We start from the raw sequence: 26022 nt of genomic DNA, 5'->3' as shown, positions 1-26022 counted from the left end.
CAGCGTGACACCCCTTCTTTGTCAGTCATCAGAGACATAAGGGACATCAGGACATCAAGGTATCAGTTCACTTAAGGCACATTTTGTTGGTGAGGTATTCATGTTGATCAGCTGGCAACGGCTTATTCAGCAAGTCAGCGATCTGCTCAGTAGTAGGTACATACTGAAGTTTGATGAATCCTTCTTTCACCTTCTCTCTGGTATTTTGATACCGGATGTCAATGTGCCGTGAATGAGCTCCAACAAATTCAGCTTCAGCAATATATGTGACTGAAATATTATCCTCCATAATAACAATTGGTTTCTTAGGACTTTCCCAAATACTATTAATGAGAGGAAAAAGAGAAGTTAACGCATTACAGCAATCAGAAACACATGCATATTCGGACTCAGTTGAAGAACAAGAAACAAACTTCTGCTGTCTAACTTTCCAAAAGAAAGGACAACCATTTAAAAACAGTATATAACCAGAAGTACTTTTTCGTGTTTCTGTGTCACTTGCCCAGTCAGCATCTGCATAACAGATCACTTCAGGGTACTCAACATGATTCGGCTCGAGGTACAACTTCTTGTCCTTTGTGAGCTTCATGTATCTCAACAGTCTTTTTATACAAGACCAATGGAACTTGGTTGCGTTGCCAACGTATCTGGACAGCAGATTCACACAGAGTGAAATGTCAGGTCTTGTCCAACTGCTGATGTACAATAGCGATCCAATCACTGACCGGTACAGCGTTTTATTCTCAAATTCAGGAGACTCTTCTCGGGTTAACCTGTAAAAATCAGTCTGCATAGGAGAATGACAAGTGTATGCATCAGACATATTACAATTCTGCAAAAGCTGGTCAACCTTACTTTCTTGCGAAAGAGAGAACCCCTTCTCAGTTTTCTCAAACTGAACACCTAGATAATCATTTATATGCCCTAGGCTTTTTAAGGTGAAATGTTTCTCAAGACCCTTTGCAAAAGTTTTACTCATGCTTTCATTTGGACCTATGTAAACAATATCATCAACATAAACAAGAACAATTTCATAAGTCTTACCTTGCCCTTTTGTAAACACGCATTCATCAGGGACGGACTTAATAAACCCCATTGAATTTAGCCTTTTGGTTAAGAGCTTGTACCACATAAGGGCACTTTGTTTGAGGCCGTATAAAGACTTGCTCAGAGACCAGACTTCACCTTCTCGGTCCTGGAACCCGGGAGCACCCTTGACGTAGATCTCTTCATTTAGATCAGCGTTCAAATAGGCAGTCTCTACATCGAACTGAAAAACCTCTAAGTCCAAAGCAATAGCAGTGATTAGGGCAATCTTGACACTCTCATTTTTGACTGTGGGTGAATATGTGTCAGTGTAGTCATCTGGATAAATTTGAGAGAATCCTTGAGCTACAAGTCTAGCTTTGTACAGCTTCCCTTCATTAGGTTTTTGTTTGACTTTATACACCCAGCGTGTGCCAATGACTTTCTTCTTGTTAGGATTCTCCACCTGTTGGAACACCTTAACTTTCTTTAAACAGTCCAGTTCTCGTTCCATAGCCTCATACCATTTTTCTTGTTCAGATTGTGGCAAAAGTTTGATCTGGTGAAAATGATCAGGTGGAAGTGTAAGATTATTACACATAAAAAGAAAAGGAGATTCAGATAGTTGCTGTGCAAATCTCTTTGGAGGAGTTCCTTTAGTGGTTCTCTTTGAACGTCTGGGAACCTCGGTCCATCCTTCATCATCATCTCCGCCTTCAAGTTCATCGCCAGGGGTTTCCTCTGCGACTGTCGAAGGCTGTTCATCGTCTGGAACATCAGGAATATCTGGCACAGCTCCCTGGGCATCAGGTATCGCCACGCCTTCCTTAGGAAAATAAACTGAAGTATCATTACTATGTATACTGGACCAATTTGTGTCTTCCTCAAATTTGGCTGAATTAGAAACATACACTCTGTGGTGAGAGTCAGCAAATTTGTGGTACTTGGAGACTTCATCAAAGCCGATGAATCTCATTCTTTCTGACACGGGACCTCCTTTCCTTCTTTGTTCAAGTGGAATGTTAACAGTGGTATAACAACCAAAAATGTAAATGTTATGGACTTCAGGCTTCTTGGCATGAAGCAAGTAATAAGGAGTGTCTTGTATGACGCTACTCCATGTTCTGTTAACAATGTAATTAGCATACCTTACTGCTTCACCCCAGTATGAAAAGTCCAAGTTAGCATCCTCAAGGAGATAACGAAACATCGTCTGCAGAATCCCATTACGGCGTTCACAAATACCGTTGTGTTGGGGAGTCGCAGGTGCTGAGGTCTGCTGGCGGATTCCATTCCTGGCCATCCATCCTTGGAACTCTTGGGACATAAATTCGCCTCCACGATCACTTTGAATTTGCTTGATCCAGACATCGTGTTGGGTGAGTATCTCTGCAGCAAAGTCTTTAAAGACCTCAAACGCCTCTGATTTTTGTTTTAAAAGAAAAACATAGCCAAATCGTGAGTAACTGTCAACTACAGTTAAGAAATACTTACGTTTACCAACAGTAGGCCGAAATGGACCGACAACGTCGGTGTGTACCAATTCAAAAATGCGTGAACACAATCGGACAGCAATCTTAGGTATCGGTGAATTTTGGACTTGGCTGAGTTACAAATTTTGCAATCTAAGTAAACTTGGCAAGTCCCATCAATTTTGAAACCATCAACATATTCAGACATCTTTGCTAAGACGGGGTAAGAAGCATGCCCCAAGCGACGATGCCATCTGTGAACACACCTGGAATGAAAAGATTTGTTTGTTAATATACGTTTAACATTTGTAACAGTATTAGGAACCTCAGGGATTTCATTGGCTTTAGAAGCCTTTGAACTAATAGTTGCACCAGGTTTTCTCTCTGGACCTGTGCTTTCGCCCATTGGAATGCTTATGCTTACATCACCTTTCATTGTAGGTTTAGGTTTTAAATAAAAAACACCTTTAATGGGAATGGCAGTAGCAAGAAGTTTGCCATCCTTGATGATGTTAGTGTCTGTAAGTTCAAAGTTTATTACAACTTTTAATTCTTCTCTCAGGCAATATTCACTAAGAATGTTGTTCTTGGCAGTTGGAACGTAGAAAACATTTGAGATAAGGGAGTCCAGTTCTTTGACGTAGACTTTTCCTTTTCCTTCCACCTTGGAGTGTAGATCCCCAAATCCAATCAGTTCCTTGACATCTGTCTGGTGTAGCTCAGTGAAGGATTCCTTCCGGTACGCGATGTGCACCGCTGCTCCGCTGTCTAGGGTCCATAACTTACGTATGTCGTAGAGTGGACTCTTCTCAGGAACAGTGCTGAGGAAGATGCTAACATAAGTAGGTTTCTCATCTTTGGAGTCTTTAGGAGTTGGCTTTGCAGCTCCAGAACTCTTTCCTCGGGATCCTTTCTTCTGTGCGCCCTTTGGTTGAGTTGGATAGGGTGGAGGGTCATGTGTGCCAGAGTGGACACTTTGCAAATCAGCTGACTTATGAGTGTCATCCTTCTTAGGTTGTTTCTGGCGTGGGTACTTTGGAGTACTAGTTTTCTGTTGACCGCTCTTTGCCAAGTTAGGTTTGAATGCTGCTGACATAGGTCTCAGGCCAGTGTGCAGCAATTCTGCTTCTTCAGTTAGCATGTTACAGAGTCTCTGAGTGGTCTTTTGGGCCATTGGGAGTACAGTGGTCCCTCGATCATCGCGAGGGTTCCGTTCCAGGACCCCAAGCGATGATCGATTTTTCGCGAAGTAGCGGTGCGGAAGTAAAAACACCATCTGCGCATGCGCAGATGGTGTTTTTACTTCCACCGCCGCCCGCCCTTCGCCCGCCCCGTTGCTCGCGCCTGGGGTTTCCCCGTGCGCGTGCCGCCCGCCCGCCCACGCCATTGCTGGGGCCGCTTCCCAGCTGGGAAGCGGAGCAGGGGTTTCCCCAAGCGCGCGCGCACCGCCCGCCCACCCGCCCACGCTGTTGCTGGGGCCGCTTCCCAGCTGGGAAGCGGAGCTGGGATGTCCCCAAGCGCGCGCACGTTGCTGGGGCCGCTTCCCAGCTGGGAAGCGGAGCTGGGGTGTCCCCGCGCGTGCCGCCCGCCCGCCCACGCCGTTGCTCGCGCCGCCGCTGGGGTCTTACCGGGGCAAGAGGGGGAAGACCCAGGGAAGCCGCCCACCAGCTTATCTGCCCGGCGGGAAACTCCACCATCTACGCATGCGTGGCCATAGAAAAAAGGCACGCATGCGCAGATGGTGGAGTTTACTTCCGGGTTGAAAACTCGCGAAATAGCCCTTTCGCGATGCTCGAGGACGCGAAACTCGAGGGATCACTGTATACTGAACTTGTAAATGACTTCCCTCCATTCCGGACCAAGGGAAGTTATGATAGCCGCATTGACTTGATTGTCGTCATAGCGATATCCTCTCTCCTCTAAATCTCTGTGCATAGTTATCATCTTGGATAAGTGTGGAGCAAGTTCACCCCCAGTTGGAAGTTTAGTGTTTGTAAACTTGGATATCAGGATGTAGTTGCCTTCATCTGATACTGGCCTAAACATGCCGTCTAGTGACTGTAATATCTCAGCAGAAGTGATGTCATGAGTGTACCTCATTGATAATTGTGAGTCTATGCTCATAAGAATGAGTAGCTTGGCTTTTATGTCAGCTTCTCTTTCTTCTTCAGTCCAGCGCCTTACTGGGGGATTGTGAGCAATCCCTTCTATGTTATGAGCCAGTAGGTGCAAATTAATCCTGTGAAGCCACTTCCTGTAGTTGTGTCCATTAGGCATCAGCACGAACTCACCTTTCAATGCAGAAGAAGTGATGGTTTGCCTTGTAGATGCAGTCATCTGAACTGCTTGCAGCGGCTGGAGTTGAGCTCCAACCCCTGCTGACAAACCTGGAAGCTGAGCCATCTGGGGAAGTTGTGCTGGCATCTGTGGAGTAAGGACTGGTGGCCTCTGTGGTGAAACAGAAGTGCCTGGAATTTGAGGAACTGAGTCTTTTTGCATTTGTGCGGCTAAGTAGGCTTGGGAAAAGCTCTGTTGAGTTTCAGGAAGTGCCTTATCTTTTTTGGCATTCCATCCACTAGTGGCCGCTGCTGCGTAACTTGCTGCAGTGGGGGAATTTGCCCCCCTAATTGCAAAAGGCAAATGTTCCATTTTTTTTCCTGTGGGCAGTTCTGCCCTCCCTTCTCCCTCTGGAAGGGCCTCTATGTTAGATAAGGCGGCAGGGAAGAAATGTGTGACCACTGAAGCGTGACCCTTCTGCGCATGTCTGTCTTCAGGAGGATAGGAGGAGTACATTCCTACACTATCTGCTTTCTGAGACTGGGCATACGTGGCATCTTCCAAGGACACTGACTCCATCTTTTCTGTAATTAATTTAAGTTGGAGTTTCTTCAAAGATCTTAACTCAGTTCTGGCTTCATTTGCTTTTTCTAAATAACTGAAATAAATTTCTTGCTGCGCATTATTTTTCATAGTAGGTAAATTATCAAAGTGAAGGCAGAATGACTCTAACTGGTGAATTTCTCTCTCATGTTTCTCCATTATTTCCTCAATTTGTTTTAAATTAGAGGTGGTCCCCTTTATTCTAGCAGAAGTGAGAGAGACCAAATCATCAAGATGCTTTGTTTTGGCTGTCGCCTTTACAGGCAAATCTGATGACAGGAGAGTTTGGGATTGAAAAAGTGTTAAAGTTTCTTCCTCTGCATCTTCATCACTAGGCTGATTTGAAATACTGCCTGAGGGGCACCCTTGGGCAGATTTACTTTCTTCCTCCCGAATCTCAACCGGGTCAATTAGATAAGAGTGACTTACGGTTTGGTGATTGTCGTCAGCCTCAGAGGGTTCCGTCTCAGGTTGCAAAGACATGATCGGTTTCCTTTTACTATCTGTAGCACGGATAGTCTCTTTTAGTTCAGCAAGCTGCTGGCTTGAGGGGGAGTCGATATAGGATTGCGTGAGAGGATTTCTCTTCTTCTTGGCTGGCATCTGGAGGAGAGCTAGTAAGCTTACAGAATGTAAGCAGCGTCTGTTTCTTTAATAATAACCGTCTCTCTGCTTACCATGTTGGAATTAGAAGGACCGTTACCTTAGGCAAGGTGCTCAGACCGCTGGGACTGAGCCAGGAGCTTCCGGAGGTGATGGTTACTAAAGTACAGACAGAGCATGTTCGAATGAACAATAACTTTTATTAGAAAAGTATAAAAATAAAGATTGTCTGAAGAGACATAAAATGGCACATCTACATAGTTAAAGAAGATGGTGCGTAATGGAGATTCTCTAAAACTAGAGACCGCCTTCTTCTCCAAGAAGAAGCATGTGAGCAAAACAGGTTACATCACAAAGGAGGAGCTACATTAATAAACAGAGTTAACTATCTAACTACTGGATGTTTCTCAATGTCTTTGGAGGCTGTCAACCACAGCGTGACACACACCACATGCGGGTCATGTGCGCGCAGCCATGACAACCCCAACACGAGGGGAAAATGAAGCCCCTTGGTAACATAAAACTGTAGGGCCTCCTCATGAGTTCCGATGCACATCCGCACCGGCAGGGTCTGGAAACGGATGGGACCAGCCAGCAAGACCCGCCCATCGATGGTCTCCACAGTTAATGGCAGGGTGACAGGACAAAGGGGCAAGGAATGGCGTTGGGCAAAGGCTTCGTCCAAGAAATTCGTCGTCGCCCCCGAATCCACGAGGGCCAACGCTGGATAAGTCCGAATCCGTTGCGCAATATGCAGAGTCACTGCAAGCGTCAGGTGTTGAAACGGTCCGGAGTCGGTAGCCGTGGAGTCAGGAGAAAGTGGGATCCCCGCCCGACCTAGTGTTGCCACCAAGCCGGGTCTCCCTCGTTTCCCGACCGTTCCGGCGACTGAGGACGTTCAGACGAAGGCCCCGCCATCAGAGAGTTCATGACAGGGACAGGGACACAAGGGGTTGTCTCCGGGAACTGCACGGGGGACGCCATTGGAAGCACGGGAGAGCTGGAGGGTACTGGAACAGCAGCAGCCACCGTGCTCCGCCTCTTGTGGGGACAAACTACAGCAAAATGTCCCGGGCCCCCGCAATAGAAGCACAACCCAGCTGCCCGCCGACGCCCTTGTTCCTCCGGGGTCTGTCGAGGTCGTGCGTAACTCACGTCCATCGGCTCCCCGGCGGCAACACGATCCATCAGGCGTGGAGGCAGCGCTGGTGAAAAACGTCGGGGCGCAGGGACCGGAGCCGGGGTGCCTACGGTCGACAACCCCCGCCGCGGAACAGGTGTCGGCGGGACGGCTGACGCACGGGGGTTGGACCGTCCCGCTCGACGGACTTCCCTGGCCAACAGCCTGGCCTCTATTGCCAAGCAATGCCGCTCCAAAACGTCCAACGTGCCGGGCATCACCTCATGCACCAGTTCATCTAACATAGTGTCTGATAGTCCGTCCTGAAAGGCCTCGATCAGGGCAGCCTCATTCCACTGGACTTGCCCGGCCAGAGACCGAAAGTCAGCCATGTAGTCCGCCAGGGGGCACGAACCCTGGCGCAGTTGCTTCAGCGCCCGTGTGGCCGTCTGCTCCTGCACCGGGTCCGCAAATTGGTGACGCAGCAGGTCACAGAAAGCAACATAGTTCTGGAGTAGCGGGTCATCCCGAGCCAGGTAAGGTGCCACCCACGATGCTGCAGGGCCAGCCAACAAGCTACACAGAAACGCCACCTTGTGGTCCTCCCCCGGGAAGTGCATCATCTGGGCGTTTATAAACAGCTGCACCTGGCTCTGGAACGCAGAAAAGAGCCGCCGGTCCCCCCAGAACTTTTCCGGCATTGCCACAAAACATTTCCTCCTGGGCAAAGGTGCTGGAGGAGGTACCACAGGGGGCGCCTAGGGTGGGGCCGGCTGGGACAAAACCTCCACTTGGCGTTGTAACCCCAGGACTGTCTGGGTCAACTGAGCAATGTCCCCTCGCAACTCTGCAAAGACAGCCTGCATGTCAGCTGCAGAAACGTCCATGGTGGCAGGCAAAAACAGGAAGCCAAAAAGCAAAAAATGTCCAACAAGGAACCAGCAGCAGAGAGCAAGAAAAATAAACAACCAAACCACCCCTCCAAAATGAGAACCAGGTGTCTGGTGGTTGGTGGAGTATTATTCTGTTCTGTCTGGGTGCCCCCAGACTTCAACACCAACAGGAAAAAACAGCCAGACACGCTGGTAAAAACAAAGGTACTTTATAGTTTAACAAATAAACACAGAGAAAAACCTGTTCTTCCCAACAGGCAGGCTATGAGACTTCACAGCAGAGTCCTGATGGCCAGACAATACAGCAGACTTCTTGCTGGCACACCCACCACTGTAGAGAATAAGACCCACACCTTTCCCCCCCAAGGTTTCAGTATTCAAAGTCACAAACCAGAATTCCAAGACGCCAAAGATCACAGCCAGGTCCCAGGACTCCCCAAAGATAATACTCCACAAGCCAGGAAGGGTGGGTCTGCCTTTTCAGCCTTTCCGGAGAGCACCACACCCAAACCCAGCTGTTGCCTCTTTAGTGCTGAAAGTACCTGGCTAATTGTCCCCTTCGTTGTGTTGCTCTTCTCTGCCGGAGATCGATGATGGCTTGTGCATTTTCATCTAAGGAATCCAGGCTGCTTGCTGGGGAGAGTTCCCCCTCGGGGGACTCTGGCTGTCCTCCCTCTCCCTCAGCCTGAGATTCCTCCTCCCCGTCTGCCTGAACCTCCTGTTCCTCATCCTCCCCCTCTGAGCAGAAAGCCGGCAGAGGATCAGCCGTTCCCTGAGGGGCCTCAGACGGAATCACAACACATCCTAAGATAAAATACAGGAAATAGTATAAGAGCAGACTAGATGGACCATGAGGTCTTTTTCTGCCGTCAATCTTCTAGGTTTCTATGTTGCTGTGATTATCATCAAATCTATTTTGAACTGCTGGGGATATATAATTGGAGATATCATGCTTCCCCGAAGATAAGACAGGCGCCCGTCTCGTGATGGGATGCAATTTGGGGGTTCCAGGGCGGGCGGGGTGGAGCAGGGTGTGGGCAGGTCACCCATCTTTCAGCTGTGGCGAGGGGGGCGTTTGCCCAGGTTCGCCTGGTGCACCAGTTGCGGCCCTATCTGGACCGGGACTCATTGCTCACAGTCACTCATGCCCTCATCACCTCGAGGTTCGACTACTGTAATGCTCTCTACATGGGGCTACCTTTGAAAAGTGTTCGGAAACTTCAGATCGTGCAGAATGCAGCTGCGAGAGCGGTCATGGGCTTATCTAGGTATGCCCATGTTTCACCATCACTCCGCAGCCTGCATTGGCTGCCGATCAATTTCCGGCCACAATTCAAAGTGTTGGTTATGACCTTTAAAGCCCTTCATGGCACTGGACCAGAATATCTCCGAGACCGCCTTCTGCCGCACGAATCCCAGCGACCGATTAGGTCCCACAGAGTGGGCCTTCTCCGGGTCCCGTCAACTAAACAATGTCGGTTGGCGGGCCCCAGGGGAAGAGCCTTCTCTGTGGCGGCCCCCAACCCTCTGGAACCCACTCCCCCCAGAGATTAGAACTGCCCCTACTCTCCCTGCCTTCCGTAAACTCCTTAAAACCCACCTTTGTCATCAGGCATGGGGGAACTGAAACACCTCCCCCGGGCATGTACAATTTATTTATGGTATGTCTGAGTGTGTGTTTGTTAGCAAAATGGGGTTCTTTTAAATATTTTAAATTATATTTAGATTTGTTATAAATTGTTGTGTTATGCTGTGAGCCGCCCCGAGTCTGCGGAGAGGGGCGGCATACAAATCTAAATAATAAATAAATAAATAAATAAATAATAATGGGACATGGAGTTCCGTCGCATTCCTGATGTTGTATCCACTGACCCCCATCCGGAGGTAGGAGAAAGAAACACTTGAGCGCTGCCTGAGCAAGAGCTGACAGCCGAACTCCCAGCAGAGCTCAGTGGCAGAAGCAGCCGGCTATGCACTTCCTGGTTCACCTCTCTGGCGCGTGTCCCCCTCTCTCTCTGTAGTGAGGAGGGGGGAAGAGGGCACGAGAAAAAAGCACCAGCAGGAACCTTTTGACTAAATGCAATAAATCTTTCCCCTTTCGCTCTAAGAGTCTCGTGAACACTAATTTCTGGCCGGATTTTGAAGGGAGAAAGATCTCCTGTGTGTGGGAAGCATGTTTGGAAAAGACAAGGAAGTGCAGCTCAGCACAGCTAGAAGTGTGGCTGTCAACTCGGTGTATTTCCCCTCCCGCTTTGCTCAGGAGCCAGAGGCGGAGGAGGATCCGTGTCCTTCAGGGGATCCCAATGCACCACCCTCGCCTGCACCCCCCCCCCCGTCTGAAGGGAGGCAGGTGGAGGGTGAAGAGTCCCAAGCCAGTGAGTGAACAGGAGGCCACCCTCACTTGCTGGACTGGCTCAGATGGTGATTGTGCCCATACTGCTAGCTACAACACACTCAGGTCAACTACTTGATCGGTTCCATCTCTATTCAAGGTCTCCAGACAAGCAACAAGGTGAGGGGGAATTGTATTCCTAGGGCGATGATGTTCCATAAAGAAGGGGCCACCACTGAGAACGCCCTTTTTGGGGGATGCATAGAAACATAGAAGATTGATGGCAAAAAAACACCTCATGGTCCATTTACTCTGCCCTTATACTATTTTCTGTATCTTACGATGGATCTATGTTTATCCGAGGCATGTTTCAATTCAGTTCCTGTGGATTTACCAACCACATCTGCTGGAAGTTTGTTCCAAGCATCTACTACCCTTTCAGTAAAATAATATTTTCTCACATTGCTTCTGATCTTTCCCCCTTATTTTTGTGTTCACTTTCATATTAAATACACTTCTCTTTTGAACCTTATTTACCGCTAACCTGGACAGATTTATTAAAAAACAAAAGTTAGATGAAGCTGACACTACTGAGCCTGATGTTCTTTAGATTGAAATAAATTGGGGGCTCACCTTGGAGGGACATAAACAGTACACGGTACAGGTTCCGCCAGAAATCTGATGACACCAAAGGGTTCCCCTTAAGAAAAAATGTTGATAAACACGGCAGTGAGTGAACAGGAGGCATTTCAAATTGACGGAGGCAGAGCCCAGATGAGCGCAGGGCTTGAGAAGCAGACGTCCCTGTCGTCATCCCTTTTGGCTCAGCCTCTTGCCGCCCCCTCCCTCCCTCCCCCCTCCCTTGCTGGACCGGCTCAGCTGCTCTGGGCTGCCTTCAGCAGTCTTTTGAAACATGCTCCTATCTGCGATGAAGGAATCGATGCTTCCCTCCTGTTCTTCACAGGCAGGAGCATGTTTCAAACTTTCATAGTCAGAGTCCAGAGGAGCTTAACTCGTCCTGCGGTGTGTGTGTGTGCAGCTGTCTCTCGCTTGCCCTCGCTCTCCCAGCCAAAAGTTCCTGCTGGAGAAAGACCGGCTCCGGATTGCGCATGTGCCGAATTGGTTTCTAGGCATTTCACCTCTGGCTCCGAATTAATATATAATGTAAAGGGTTTTCTCTCCCTTAAAAATACTATAAATCCTTCTTAGGAAAAAAAAATAGGAGGTACAGGAGTCTACGGGCATCAAAGAGAATTTGAAGATTTACGATTTCAAGCAAAAACGGAGGTGCTTTCGCTGTAACAAGGAAGTGATAAGTGAGTACAATAAATCTTAAAATGGCGGAGGGAGGGAAAAAAGAAGACGCTTCCAGCTTAGCGAACATTGAAAAAAAACTGGATAAATTGCTGGATTTGAACAGAGATTTATTAAAGTAGAAACTACAATGGAGCAGCTGGCGTCAGAAGTAAAGCAAATTAAAAAGGAGGAGGAATCCTCTGCTGGAAAGATACAGAAAGTTGAAAAACAAGTGAAGGATCACGATGGAATAATTAAAAAAATGAATGATAGAATTGCTAATCTGGAGGACCGTCAGAGAAGAAGGAATTTGCGTCTGCGTGGCTTCAGAATGGATTCTGCCCCTGCCTCTGATTCAAAGTTAACAGAAGCAGTCTGTGCTTGGTTAAATAAACAGACAAGCGTACATGTCAGCCTGGAAGATATATTGCGAGTTCAGTGGACGGCCCCGAGAAGAGACGGGAGGCAGAGAGACATAATTGTCGCTTTCCTCAGTGAAAAAAAAACAGAGATGATTTATAAATCTTTGAAGACTTCTGCGAGCCTTAAACAAGACAGAAATGAGATAAAGGTTCTGAGGGATCTTTCCTGGGAAACTCTAAGAGCGAGAGCTGTTTTGAAACCAATTGCAAGCCGGTTATATCAAAGTGGAACCAGATTTAGCTGGGGCTACCCAGTGGCCATCTTGGTGTTCCAGGAAAATAAAATGTACAGAGCACGTTCATTGGAGGAGGGAAAGGCTTTATTGGATCAACTGGGGATTAAGTTTGATGAAACTGGAGCACTAGCACATGAAGGAGAAAAGGCTTTTGACGGTCGGAGCACCCCAGACGAGGAGGAAAGACGAAGGGAAGAGCAGCTGAAGGAGTTAACCGGGCAAGTGGAGGCCATCAGAAAGGAGCAGAGAAAAACACGGGCTCTGCGTGAGAAGAGAGCCAGAAAGTGATGGTGTTTGGTCTCCTTGTCTTGTTGTGGAAAAAAAGAAAGAAAGAAAAAGAATTATTACTATTACTATTATTACTATTATTATTATTATAATAATTATTATTATTTTTCTTGGAGATGCCTTGGGATTCCTGTATATCTGTCATTTAGTGGGGGAAGTCTAAGGGGGAGAAAAAGGTGGTTTAAGAATTTAAAATTAAATAAGGAATTATTTAAAGGAGAAAGGAGGGGGAGAGAAGATTTATCTTTATTACAATTAAAAAGGGTTGAAAGAGGAGCTAGTTGAGTGAGAACGCAATCCAGATAATGTGCCTCATGAATGGGCAAGTTTTTTTCTTGTCTTCTCCCCACTTGGTGGGGGGAGCACGGGGGAGGCACGTTGGGGGGTGTAATAGGGGTTAAGAAAGGGGGGGGAAATAAACCAAGGGCAAAACAAGAGGGGAAAAGGGTGATTTTGGTATATTATGATGGAGTGTAAGATAATGGTTTTAAATGTGAATGGTTTGGGATCGGATTTGAAACGTTTTAGGATATTAAGGGGAGGAAGGGATAAATTGATTAATGATAGAAATTGGAATAGGGTGTTTGAATCTAGAGGAACACAAAATAGCCGAGGCACAGCGATTCTGATTCATCAGAGGGTTAATTTTGAAGAGGTTGAAATTCAGAAAGACAGAGAAGGAAGGTGGATATTTGTTAAAGGGAAAATAAATCAAAAGAAACTGACATTAGCAGCAATTTATGCCCCAAATGTGAAAACAAAACAATTTATAATAAATACTAAGAGGAAGTTAGACAACTTTATGGAGGGCTCAACTTTTTTGGCAGGAGATTTTAATATGCAATTAACAAATGGGACTGCAAATAGCAGGATGTTACATTTAAACAGACTTAATATGGTGGATCTTCATGCAGATATTTTAAACAGAGCTACATATTATTCAGCAAGATATCATACATTTAGCTGCATAGACTACATATTAATGAATAGGGGAGGCAATATACAAGTTAAAAAAGTAGACATTAAAAGTATATGGATATCAGATCATGCCCCACTATTGGCAGAATTGGAAATAGGTCAGGAATGTAATCAAAGAATTTGGAGATATAATGCAGTTGTAACTGCTAGGGAACAAGATAAAGAGAAATTGCAAACAGAGTTATCTGAATATTTTAGAATTAATGATGTGGGTGGTATTAAACAATCAATTGTGTGGGATGCATGTAAGGCCTTCATGAGGGGACAATGTATATGTATGGAAGCAGATATTAGGAAGAGGTGGGGTAGAGAGAGGGAAAGGAAGATAAGGGAAATAGATTGGATACAAGAGCAGTTAAGATTAACTAAAAGTAGAGATTGGAATATTTTATTGAAATTGAAAAAGAAACAATTGATGGTGTATGATGAGATCAAATGGAACAAGATGAGAATGATGATGCGACAAAAAATACAGAGCTGGGGGACAAGATCAATGCAGCAAATGGCGAGATATCTGAAGAAGAGGAAAGAAAAATCTTGTATTTTACCATTGAGGGACACTAGTGGAGTGGTTAGATATGGTAATGACCAGTTAGAGGAGATAATGAGGAAATGTTATGAAGATTTGTATAAAGAGGAGCAAGTGAAGATAGGAGTCCTCAAGGTTGGGAAAATAGTAAGTGAAGAAGATAAACAAATTTTGAATGCAGAAATTACACAAGATGAAATTGCTAGAGTAATTAAAGGGTTAAAACAAGCCAAAGCACCGGGCCCAGATGGGTTTACAGGGGAATTCTATAAAACTTATGTGAATGTGTTGTTGCCGCATTTGGGGAAATTGTTCAATAATATATTGTTAAATCGTGATATCCCGCAGACATGGAAGCTTTCAGAAATTGTTACCATTCCGAAGATGGGTCGAGATTTAAGAGAGCCTGGGTCTTACCGTCCGATCAGTTTGGCAAATCAGGATTAGAAAATATTTATGAAAATACTGGCAAATAGATTAGAAAATATTTTACCAAAAATAATTGAAGAGGATCAATATGGATTCGTGAAGGGAAGGAAAATAAGTGAACCAATTAGAAATGTAATGAATGTGATGCACCATGCTACCGCTACTAAAAGGAAATTGGGAATTTTGAAATTAGATGTTTATAAAGCGTTTGATAAAGTTAACCATAGCTATTTATATAAATTATGTAATGAACTAAATATGGGGGGGAAATTTTGTGAAACTATAAAAGAGATTTATAAAGGAAATGAAGCATATATAAGAGTGAATGGACAAAGAACGCAGAGTATTAAAATATTAAACGGCACCAAGCAGGGATGCCCTTTATCTCCAAAATTATTTGTAATAGCAATAGAGATCTTAGCTAATAAGATAAGACAAGATAACACTTGGGCAGGATATAGAATAGGGGTATTAGAAATGAAAATAAATTTATTTGCAGACGATGCAATTATATTGACCCAGACCCCAATGGAGATGATTAAAGGTATAATAAATATTTTACAAGAGTTTAAGCAGGAATCGGGACTGTCGGTTAATATGAAAAAATCAGAGATTATGTGCTTAAATATAGATCCGAGAGAACAGATAGAAATCAGGAAAGAATCGGGGTTGAAATTAGGACTCAAAAAAATAAAATATTTGGGAATTTGGTTATTGAAAAACCCAGTGAAAATTGAAGAGATTAATTATAGATTAATATGGAGGAAAATGTTGAAACAGATGAGGAGTTGGAAAGATAAAAAGCTAAGGAGACTCTCTAAAATAAGAGCTTTAAAAATGATGATAGCTCCCAAGATGATGTACCTATTTCAGGTGCTGTCGGGGGGGCTATCGGTATGTAAGGTTAAAGAGTGGGACAAAAAACTAAATTATTGGATTGAAGAAGACAAGAGACCAAGAATAAGAAAAAAGTGGTTAATTGCGAATGAAAAAGAGGGGGGATGGGGAGTTCCATGTTTGCAGCTTTATAGGGAAGCTTTTCAAATGGAAAGATTAATGGAGTTGCAATTAGGTGAAAATAAATGGGTGAAATTGGAAAAACAGATAAACGGGATGAAGAATAGAGAATTAATTTTTAGAAAGTGGAATAGGAGTGACATAGGTAAATTAATAGGCCCAATGAAAGGGACTATGGAAATTTGGAAAAAATGGCAGGGGAAAATAGGATTATATAAATCTAAACTGTCATCGCTTTATGTAATAAATAGAGAAAATGAAACTAACTTAAATAGGGTTATAGGAGAGTTGAAGGGAAGAGGGATAACTAAGATAGAACAGTTATATGAGAAGGATGGCAGGCCAAGTAGAAATCGTATAGAATGGTGGTTAGGTAAGGAAAGGTGGCTACAAATAAATGCAATATGTAAATATCTTAATGAAAGAGAGAATAAAGAAGTACTATGGAGGGAGGAGACAGGGTTAGAGAAAATAATAAGAGAAAAAAGTGAGGGGATAAAGGCGCAAGCAACTAATATATACAAATTGCTAGTGCAGTCAGAAGGGGATACGATTGATGGATTGACTAAATGGTGGCAAAATGGGATATCAGTAGAGGTACAAGAAATGGAAAATATAGTAGAAGATATAAGGAAAATTAAAAATACAAGAATCAGGGAAATGAGAAGGAAAATATTACACAAGTGGTATTTTACTCCCGTTCAATTCGCACATTTTCAGCAGAATGTCAGGGGGAATTGTTGGCATGGATGTCAAGACAAAGGAGTGTTTATGCATATGTTTTGGGAATGCCCGATAGTGCAGGAATTTTGGCAAAAAGTGAAAGAGGATATCAATAGAATGCTAAATATACAATGGACAATCACTAAGGAAATGGCAGTACTAGTAAAAAGTAATGTGATGGGAGAATTTAGAGAAATAAAAAAAGCAGCAATAGAAAGCGCTCAGGCAGTAATAGTTCTGGGTTGGAAGGATGCGACAAAATGGACAATGCAAAATTGGTATAGGTACATGGTGGACCATATTCAATTTGAAATTATGGAAAAAAGGATAAATTTGGATAATGAAACTGAGTTGGGACAGCTGATGGGACGGTGGGACAAGGTAAGACGATATATGACGAGTAGAATCCGAGACCAAGCTACAAGAAATAAATTGGAATCACTCTATAATATGTAAATAGATATATTGCTCTTGGGTTAAGTGGACTATACAAGAAACACCCCCAAATTTGGTGGTGGGGAATGTGTGTGTGTCGGGGTGGTGGGCACAATTCACTACGCACTGTTTTATGTTGTGTGATGTAAAAATTGTTAAAAATCAATTTAAAAATTTTTTTTTAAAAAAAAGAAAAAGACCGGCTCCAGGCATGTCTCCCCTCTTTCCCCGGAAAGTATTGGGGGGGCTTATTATGCATGACTTGAAAAGTCCTGTTGGGCTTATTTTCTGGACATGTCTTATTTTCAGGGCCATTGACCCTCAGGGTGGAAAAAACTCCTAAGGTAGAAAGGGGTGGGTGGATGCGGGGGAGAAATAGTGTTAAAAGCAGGAAGTGGCCTAAACCCAATTACCAGGGATAATTCTCTCTAAGGGTTAAATTGACTGAGATGTCTATTCCTAGAATGGCTTCTAGGAAGAAGAGTTGTAAAATGGGTTTAGGTCACTTCCTGCTTTTAACACTATTTCTTCCCCGTATCCACCCACCCCTTTCTACAATAGGAGTTTTATTTGTTTTATTTTTATTGATTGATTTTGTCCAAATCACAATGAGGGTTTTAAGGGTATACAAATAGTAAAATACATGATGAAGGTTATAGAGGACATGCTCATAGTAAATTATATCTAATAAGGAATAGAAGAGAAGATATAGGACTAGAACATATCAGTGAAAGAATAGAAGAAGAGATATAGGAATAGAAGAAAGGTATAGGAGATATAGGAGAGCAAGAGGACAGCGGACGGAAGACACTCTAGTGCACTTGCACTCGCCCGTTACTGACCTCTTAGGAATCTGGATAGATCACTCGTGGATAATCTAAGGGTAAAGTGTTGGGAGTTTGGGGATGACAGTATGGAATCTGGTAATGAGTTCCACGCTTCGACAACTCGGTTAGTGAAGTCATATTTTTTACAATCAAGTTTGGAGCGGTTAATATTAAGTTTAAATCTGTTTTGTGCTCTTGTGTTGTTGTGGTTGAAGCTGAAGTAGTCGCCGACAGGCAAGACGTTGCAGCATATGATCTTGTGGGCAATACTTAGATCTTGTTTAAGGCGTCTTAGTTCTAGGCTTTCTAGGCCCAGGATTGAAAGTCTAGTTTCGTAGAGGATTCTGTTTCGAGTGGAGGAGTGAAGGGCTCTTCTGGTGAAGTATCTTTGACATTTTCAAGGGTGTTAATGTCTGTGATGCGGTATGGGTTACAAACGGATGAGCTATATTCGAGGATGGGTCTGGCGAATGTTTTGTAAGCTCTCGTAAGTAGAGTGAAATTGCCAGAGCAGAAGCTACGTAGGATTAGTTTTTTCCACTCTGAGGGTCAATGGCTGGGCAGCACCTGGTGAGTTTCTTAAGTTTAAGGAGCGGGGAAGAGAGAGACTCAAGAATGCGGAATAGAACAGAAAATCCTTTCCGAGGGAAAGAGACAGGATTGAGGCTTAAATGGATGGATGGCTCTACTAGTTTGAGGAACAAAGAAGCAGGGGGGCTTCAATAAGGCAGCTGCTGATTGCACAGAGAGTACACACACACATTTACACAACACTCTCTCACACACAAACTCTCTCTCACACAGACACACACACACCTTTGAAAGCCACCAGCTGGAAACCCCCCTGCCCGTCTGTGATAAATCCACACCTCCCCTCCCTATTTCTGCTTCAATGGTCTGATAAAGAACTATGCTGCAATGGGCTGCAGGATGTCACTCAAAATCCATATCCTTAATGCTCATCTTGATAAGTTCAAAGAGAACATGGGAGCTTATTCAGAGGGGCAAGGCGAGCGCTTTCACCAGGACATTATGAACTTTAAACGCCGTTACCAAGGACAATATAACGAAAACATGATGGGCGACTATATTTCGGGATTGATTTGTGAAACTGATTTGCAGTATAGTCGTAAATCTTGGAAAACCGCACTTCTAAACAGTTTTCGGTAATCTGTGTAATGCGTATAGATAGTGTTCTTAGTCTGACTGTACAAATGAGAAGATGCAAAATCGTCTGTTTCTATAGTAAAAATGCATAATTTTCGTTGCCGTGGTCACAAAAGCGAAGTTTATGATGAATGTAAGCAATTTTAATTTGTTTTAGACATAAGCAATTGGAATATAACATTTAAAAGCTGGGAACAAAATTTGTGTTACATAGTGTTATCATTCACTCCATAAAACAAACACTTGTTGGTCAGGGGGAAAGGTCTAATGACCACAGGCCTGGCGAAAAAGATGAGTATTTAAACTTTTTCGGAAGGCAAGCAGGGTGGGGGCAGTGCGAACCTCCTTCCTCCTATTTTTGTCGTCTGAGTCTACCACCTCTAATATTCAACTTTCTTCCTAATTAATCGCTAAAACGTAACTTCCAGAAATAGTCATTATCTCTTATGCCTCTTCATTTTAGGCCCTATGTCTCCCTCTCCTCAATTGGTACCTTGACTCATCATTTTTTTAGTTCTAGATCCCCTAAATTTTTAATTTCTTCTTCCCTTTCATCTCTCCCTTCCAACATTCTAACTTTTTAAATTTTTAACTCATTCTCTATATTTAAATAAATACAATTCTTGTCATCACTATTCCATCTATTGGTTAATAACATTTTAAATTGCCCATAACAAAAAATCCAACTTTAAGAATATTGATTATAAAGATCTTATATTATTCCAAAAATATCAATAATCATCTGAATTCTTTCAATATTAAAGAAGGTTCGTGAGTTATACAAATCTTATATAAAACAAATGTTATAAAAAGGGGTAATAATTGTCCAAATTATATATCCTTCCAACAATTGATATACTATAGTCTAATATATTTTCCTTTTTTCTTTATTCTTTTTTTCTATTATTTTTTAATAAAATAATAAAATGATTCTAAAAAAATTATGACATTCCAATGTCAATCACTCATTCTTTTAATCTTTCAAACATTTCCCTTCCAATTCTACTGTCATGATCTTTTCTTTTTCTTTCTTTTATTTTTTTACCAATAACTTCCCCAACTCATTTTTTTACATTTGAAATGTATTATTTGTGTAGGAATTACACTGTAGGTATATTCTCAATCCAAGTGGTATTAGGGTGGAAGGACAGTAATAAATGGACAATCCAGAATTGGTACTGGTACATGGTGAACCACATTCACTTCGAAATTACGGAATCAAGATTAATCAACTATGATGAAAATAAATTGGAGAAGCTGATGGCACGATGGAATAAGGTGAAAGATTATATCCTACGTAGAATATATGACGACAATGTGAAAAATAAACTCCAGTCACTCTTTGTATGTAAAGAAATGTAAACCGGAGCTAAGGAAGAAATTGAAATTTACTGTAAATAACTGAACCCCCTAAATGGTGGAGGGGTTATTGGTGTTGGGCACTTTTTCTTTATGATTTTTTGTTTGTTTGTTGTGATAAAATTTAATAAAAAAAAATATTTTTAAAAAAAAGGTATATTCTCAATCCCTTTTTGTCTCTTCTCACTATTATCCCCTCATTTTAAATTGCATCTTCTGATACCAATATGCTCCTGTTCCTTTTTTCTTGTCACTCTCAATCCCAGTGTAATAATTATGAATCCCAATATAATTGTCAAGCTGTCTTTTGTTTTCAAGTTACTTTTCATTATATTCCAGCTTTTTTCCCTCTTTTTTTTCCACATCTAAAGTCCAAAAGACAATTTTTAAAATCTTCATGATTGTATTTTAACATTGCAGCGAATTCTTCATAAACACAAACCTGCATTTTGTCAAATTCATACTTTCCTTGTGGACTTTGGACTTGACTTTCTATAGATTTGAACACTGGTCTCTATCCAACAAAATGAAATTAACCCTGCTGTTCTGTTCGATAAAACTCCCTAATAGTATGTTCCCGGGTCTATTTGACCCGGACTGCAAAGTGATCATTTTAGGTACTTATATTTGGTCTTTTTGAAAGCTTTTTTCACCTGGAAACATGTTTGAACATTTCTGCACACAATGGAATGAAAATTGAACTGAAAAAATTAATCCTTATTGGTTTATTTTGCACATAAATGTGCCTCCCCCACCGTTTTTGTGAAAGTTTTTTCAATTTATGGATAGTTTTGCTTGCAAAATCCATTCTATTTTACTAAAGTTGGTGTGGGATTGGTAGCTTGAACATTTCTGCACACAATGATATGAAAATTGAACTGAGAAAATTAATCCTTATTGGTTTATTTTGCACATAAATGTGCCTCCCCCCCATTTCTGTGACATAGTCTTCACTTTATGGATAGTTTTGCTAGCAGAATACATTCAATTTTGCTAAAGTTGGTGTGGGATTTGTAGCTTGAACATTTCTGAACATAATGATATGAAAATTGAAGTGGAAAAATTGATGCATATTGGTTTATTTTGCATATAAAGTTATTTCAATTTATATAAAAATTATGCTGTTAATTTCAAACTTACATACTTTTTTTTAGTAAAATGGATTTCTTTCATAAAATTAGTTATCTGGCTACAATGTGGTTGATTTTCAAAAGGATATTCCAAATATTTCTAGACAAATATGTATAAACAGTGACAATAATGGCACACAGCAAGGCCGGGGTGTGTGTGTCCCTTTTGTGGCAAAAATAAACCAATAAGAACCATTTTTTTCAGTTCATTTATATTTTTCTTATATTCAGAAATGTTCAATTTAGTATATCAAACCTTTTGGGGGGAAATTCCTTAGGGATTTGTAGCCTTAAAAAATAGAAATTGACACGAAATTCAGAAAGGATGGGGGGAGGGGTTTTTGATCAAAATAAAAATATAAGTCTCAATTTTTCCAGTTCAATTTTCATATCATTATGTTCATAAATGTTCAAACTAGTTTTCCAGTTGAAAACGTTTTCAAAAAGATCAAATTCAAGTACCTAAAAAAAATATTTTTGGTCCGGTCATATACGAACAGAAACAGATTCGAAGTTATGATTTTTTTTTGCCCAGAAAACAATTAGCCACCACCCCAAAAATATTTTTTGATGATCAGCATTGTTAAATTGAGTAAATAGATGCCTAAGATTTTAAAGAATATTTCGGATTTGGAGCATAAAAAAATAAAAAGTGAAAATGGTTGCAAGCAGCCGAGGGGGGGGGGGCTTATTTCTGATGTTAAAAAACCAGTAAGAATCATTTTTTCCAGTTCCTTTATATTTTTCTTATATTCAGAAATGTTCAAGCTACCATTCCCACACCAACTCCAATAAAATAGACTGCATTTTGCAAGCAAAACTATCCATAAATTGAAAAAAACTTTCACAAAAACGGGGGGGAGGCACATTTATGTGTAAAATAAACCAATAAGGATTAATTTTTTCAGTTCAATTTTCATTCCATTGTGTGCAGAAATATTCAAACATGTTTCCAGGTGAAAAAAGCTTTCAAAAAGACCAAATATAAGTACCTAAAATGATCAATTTGCATTCCGGGTCAAATAGACCCGGAACATAACATTAGGGAGTTTTTTTTTTCAGCAAGAAAGAAACCCCCTACCCCCACCCCCAAAAAAATTCTCATAGAGAGAACCCCTGAAATGACGAGAGGTCATGAAATTTCAAGTTTCAGATATGCAGGGAAAATTTTTTACAGGGACTCAAACATGGCTTTCGGGTCACATACAACCCGAACAGAACAGCAGAGAAAAAAGTAGGTTGTACACTTAGCCAAGAAAAACCAAGGAAGTAGAGAATAGATACAACATGGCTCAATAGCAGTAACTGTGAAGTTACTTGAAGTTCTATCAAAGTGAACAATCCCCTAAAAAGAGCAAACAGTATTACTATCAATTTATTGATGCTTTAGAAAGATCACATTTATGATTACTGCAAATTGTTTTGATTACCACAATATTTTTAAAAAGTGTAGGAGTCTCTATAAAGAGAACAGAGAAGAGAAGAATGGATGATTAGGGGGCTGGAGGCTAAAAGATATAAAGAAGAGTTGCAGAAATTGGGTTTGTCTAGTCCAGTGAAAGGAAGGACTAGGTATGACATGACAGCCATCTTCCAACACTTGAGGGGTCAAGAAGAAGGGGGTCAACTTATTTTGCAATGCACCAGAAGGCAAGACAAGAAGCATCGGATGGAAACCAACCCAGGAGAGAACCAGCCTACAAGTACGGAGAATTTTCCTGACACTGAGAACAATTAACCGATTGCCTGAAATGGTATTGGGTCTCCTGCTTTGCACAGGGGTTGGAATAGAAGACCCCCAAGGTCCCTCCCAACTCTCTCACAACCCCCAGTGATGGAGCACCCACAACCTCTGGAGGGAAGCCATTCCCAGAGAATCATCCTTAACTTGAGACTTTTTCAATCTTCCCACCAGCAGAAAATTGCAGCCACCAGTTTCACAGCGTGCAGCACCAGTGGGATTAAATTTGGCCAAGGAAGGAACCTGCAGCAGCAGCAACTGACGCGCTTCAGCCCTGTTACTTCTCTGCTTCAAGGCCGTCGAGGGAACAAAACAGCCCGACTTGCTCCCGGACTCTCCCCCCACCTGCCCTCAACTCACCTTCCAGCTGCTGCTTCCGTCCTCGGAAGAGCACAAGAGCCGCTCTGCATCCCTCCTCCCTCCCCCGAGTCTTCCGGAAGAGGAAGTTCTCTATTTCTCTCTGATCTTTTCTAGCAATTCCGTACTCGATGGTTTTAACTCCTCTATCAGGCATGTTTGAGGCAAAGATACTGTATTGCGTATATGACTGCCATCTCCTGATAGCGGGAGAAAAACACTCTTGTCCCGTCTCTAAGGCGTTTGCAAGATGTTTTCACTGTATAAATGGTGTCAACTCTTTTTCACTTTGCAAGTGAGCCTAGTGAAATAGTCAAATGTGATGCTACTTGCCTTATCAAGATTAGATATGTGCTGAGCCCTACATTTATTTGATTTTAATGACTTTTCATTTATAACAAACCAATGTACAAAACGCAAAATGTACATATCTAAAAGACCAACAAAGAAAGGGGGGGGGGATGGAAAAATATATTCCCCTAAATTTATTTTTCTAAGGATATATGTTTATTTATCAAAACGTGTACATGATAACAGGTATAAACATAAAAGCAAAATAGGTATAGGTAAATTTGGACAATAGGATAGGAACGGTTGGCACAGTGGTGCACTTATTCACCCCCCTTACAGACCACTTGGGAAATGGGTGAGGTTGATTGTAGTCTGAGGTTAAAGTTGTGGGGGTTTTGGGAACAAACCGCAGAGTCAGGTAGTGCCTTCCAGGCACTGATCATTCTGCTGCTGAAGTTGTATTTTCTGCAGTCAGGTTTGGAGCCATTTACATTGAGTTTCAATCTATTGTGCGGTTGTGGGTTGTTGCGTCAGAAGCTGAGGTATTAATTGACAGGTAGAAGAGTGTGGCTGATGATTTTATGGACCACATTAAGATCAGATCGGAGGCGACGCACCACTAAATTTTTTGGGCGCAAAATTTCAAGTCTGGTGGAATAAGGTTTTTTTTTTTAATTATAGAAACATAGAAACATAGAAGTCTGACGGCAGAAAAAGACCTCATGGTCCATCTAGTCTGCCCTTATACTATTTTCTGTATTTTATCTTAGGATGGATATATGTTTATCCCAGGCATGTTTAAATTCAGTTACTGTGGATTTATCTACCACGTCTGCTGGAAGTTTGTTCCAAGGATCTACTACTCTTTCAGTAAAATAATATTTTCTCATGTTGCTTTTGATCTTTCCCCCAACTAACTTCAGATTGTGTCCCCTTTTTCTTGTGTTCACTTTCCTATTAAAAACACTTCCCTCCTGGACCTTATTTAACCCTTTAATATATTTAAATGTTTCGATCATGTCCCCCCTTTTCCTTCTGTCCTCCAGACTATACAGATTGAGTTCACTAAGTCTTTCCTGATACGTTTTATGCTTAAGACCTTCCACCATTCTTGTAGCCCGTCTTTGGACCCGTTCAATTTTGTCAATATCTTTTTGTAGGTGAGGTCTCCAGAACTGAACACAGTATTCCAAATGTGGTCTCACCAGCATTCTATATAGTGGGATCATAATCTCCCTCTTCCTGCTTGTTATACCTCTAGCTATGCAGCCAAGCATCCTACTTGCTTTCCCTACCGCCTGACTGCACTGTTCACCCATTTTGAGACTGTCAGAAATCACTACCCCTAAATCCTTTTCTTTTGAAGTATTTGCCAACACTGAACTGCCAATACAATACTCAGATTGAGGATTCCTTTTCCCCAAGTGCATTATTTTACATTTGGAAACATTAAACTGCAGTTTCCATTGCTTAGACCATTTATCTAGTAAAGCTAAATCATTTACCATATTACAGACGCCTCCAGAAATATCAACCCTATTGCACACTTTAGAGCAGGGGTCGGGAACCTATGGCTCGCGAGCCAGATATGGCTCTTTTGATGGCCGTATCTGGCTCGCAGACAGGGCTCCTAGCACTGAGCTCCCGCTCGCAGCTGTCCCCTGGCTCCTGCTCGATGCCACGGTTTTTGGCGCTGTCCTGCTGGGCCCCAAAGACGGAAGGCAGGAAGAAGGAGAGCTCCATTCTTCTCGCCTTTTTCCCGCCTTCCGTCTTTGGGGCACAGCAGGACAGCGCCGAAAACCGCGGCATCGAGCAGAAGCCGGGGGACAGCTGCGAGCGGGAGCCCCAGGAGGGAAGTACCGGCAGCGCCCCGCCCAGCTGAAGCTGCACTGGCGTCGGCGGCAAATGTCCTTTGTGGCCCAGTGGGAGGGGGGGGGGATGCAGCGGCCGCAGGCAGTCGCAGGGAGATGGCGGCGGCGAGAGGGAGCTCCAGCTGGGCTGGGGGTTCGGGGGGGCCATGAACGCCGCCCGGAGCCAATGGCTTCTTTTGGGCTTACTTGAATTCCTGCTGCTGGTAAGCGCGCGCGGGTGGCCGGGTGGGAAGGGCGAGGCGCGAGGGGGAGGCAAGTGGAGAAGCGGAGAGAGAGAGAAGTGGACCAAAAGAAAGAAAAGGGAAAGAGAGGGAGGGAAAGAGAAATGGAGAGGAAGGAAGGAGGGAGGGAGGGGAGGGAGGGAGAGAAGGAAGGAAGAGAAAGGAGGGTAGAAAGAGAGGGAGAGAGAGAGGAGAGAGAAAGGAAGAGGAGAGATAGAAAGGAAGAGAGAGAAAGAAAGAGGGATAGAAAGAGAGAGAGAGTGAGAGATGCTCAGTGAGCCTTTCTTTGAAGTTGCCTTTCTTTCTTTCTTTCTTTCTCTCTTTCTCTCTTGCTCTTTCATTCTTTTTTCTTTCTCTTGCTTTCTTTCTTTCTCTTTCT

The 26022-nt window shown here is 42.8% G+C and overlaps 1 protein-coding gene and 1 pseudogene across 5 annotated transcripts in view; both read right to left on the bottom strand.

The window, feature by feature from the left end:
* LOC139159887 (zinc finger protein 436-like) overlaps positions 1-23337 on the bottom strand; it is a 40014-nt gene extending 16677 nt beyond the window's left edge. For 3 of the 5 annotated variants that reach the window (XM_070737333.1, XM_070737335.1, XM_070737330.1), the window contains exons 1-2: positions 23264-23306; positions 10960-11026 (exon numbers count right to left, since the gene is read on the bottom strand). The gene's annotated coding sequence lies outside the window, so the exon portion shown is untranslated. Of the gene's footprint in view, positions 1-10959; positions 11027-23263 lie in introns of all 5 variants that reach the window. The other 2 variants (XM_070737334.1, XM_070737331.1) reach the window with 1 other exon arrangement.
* The window catches only part of LOC139159247 (zinc finger protein 850-like), a 123841-nt pseudogene that overhangs the window by 45555 nt on the left and 52264 nt on the right, over positions 1-26022 (bottom strand).

This window comes from Erythrolamprus reginae, chromosome 2, assembly GCF_031021105.1.
Source record: "Erythrolamprus reginae isolate rEryReg1 chromosome 2, rEryReg1.hap1, whole genome shotgun sequence".
Lineage (NCBI taxonomy): Eukaryota > Metazoa > Chordata > Lepidosauria > Squamata > Dipsadidae > Erythrolamprus > Erythrolamprus reginae.
The sequence above is the reverse complement of the archived record's forward strand: the minus strand, read 5'-3'. Positions and strand labels throughout refer to the sequence as shown.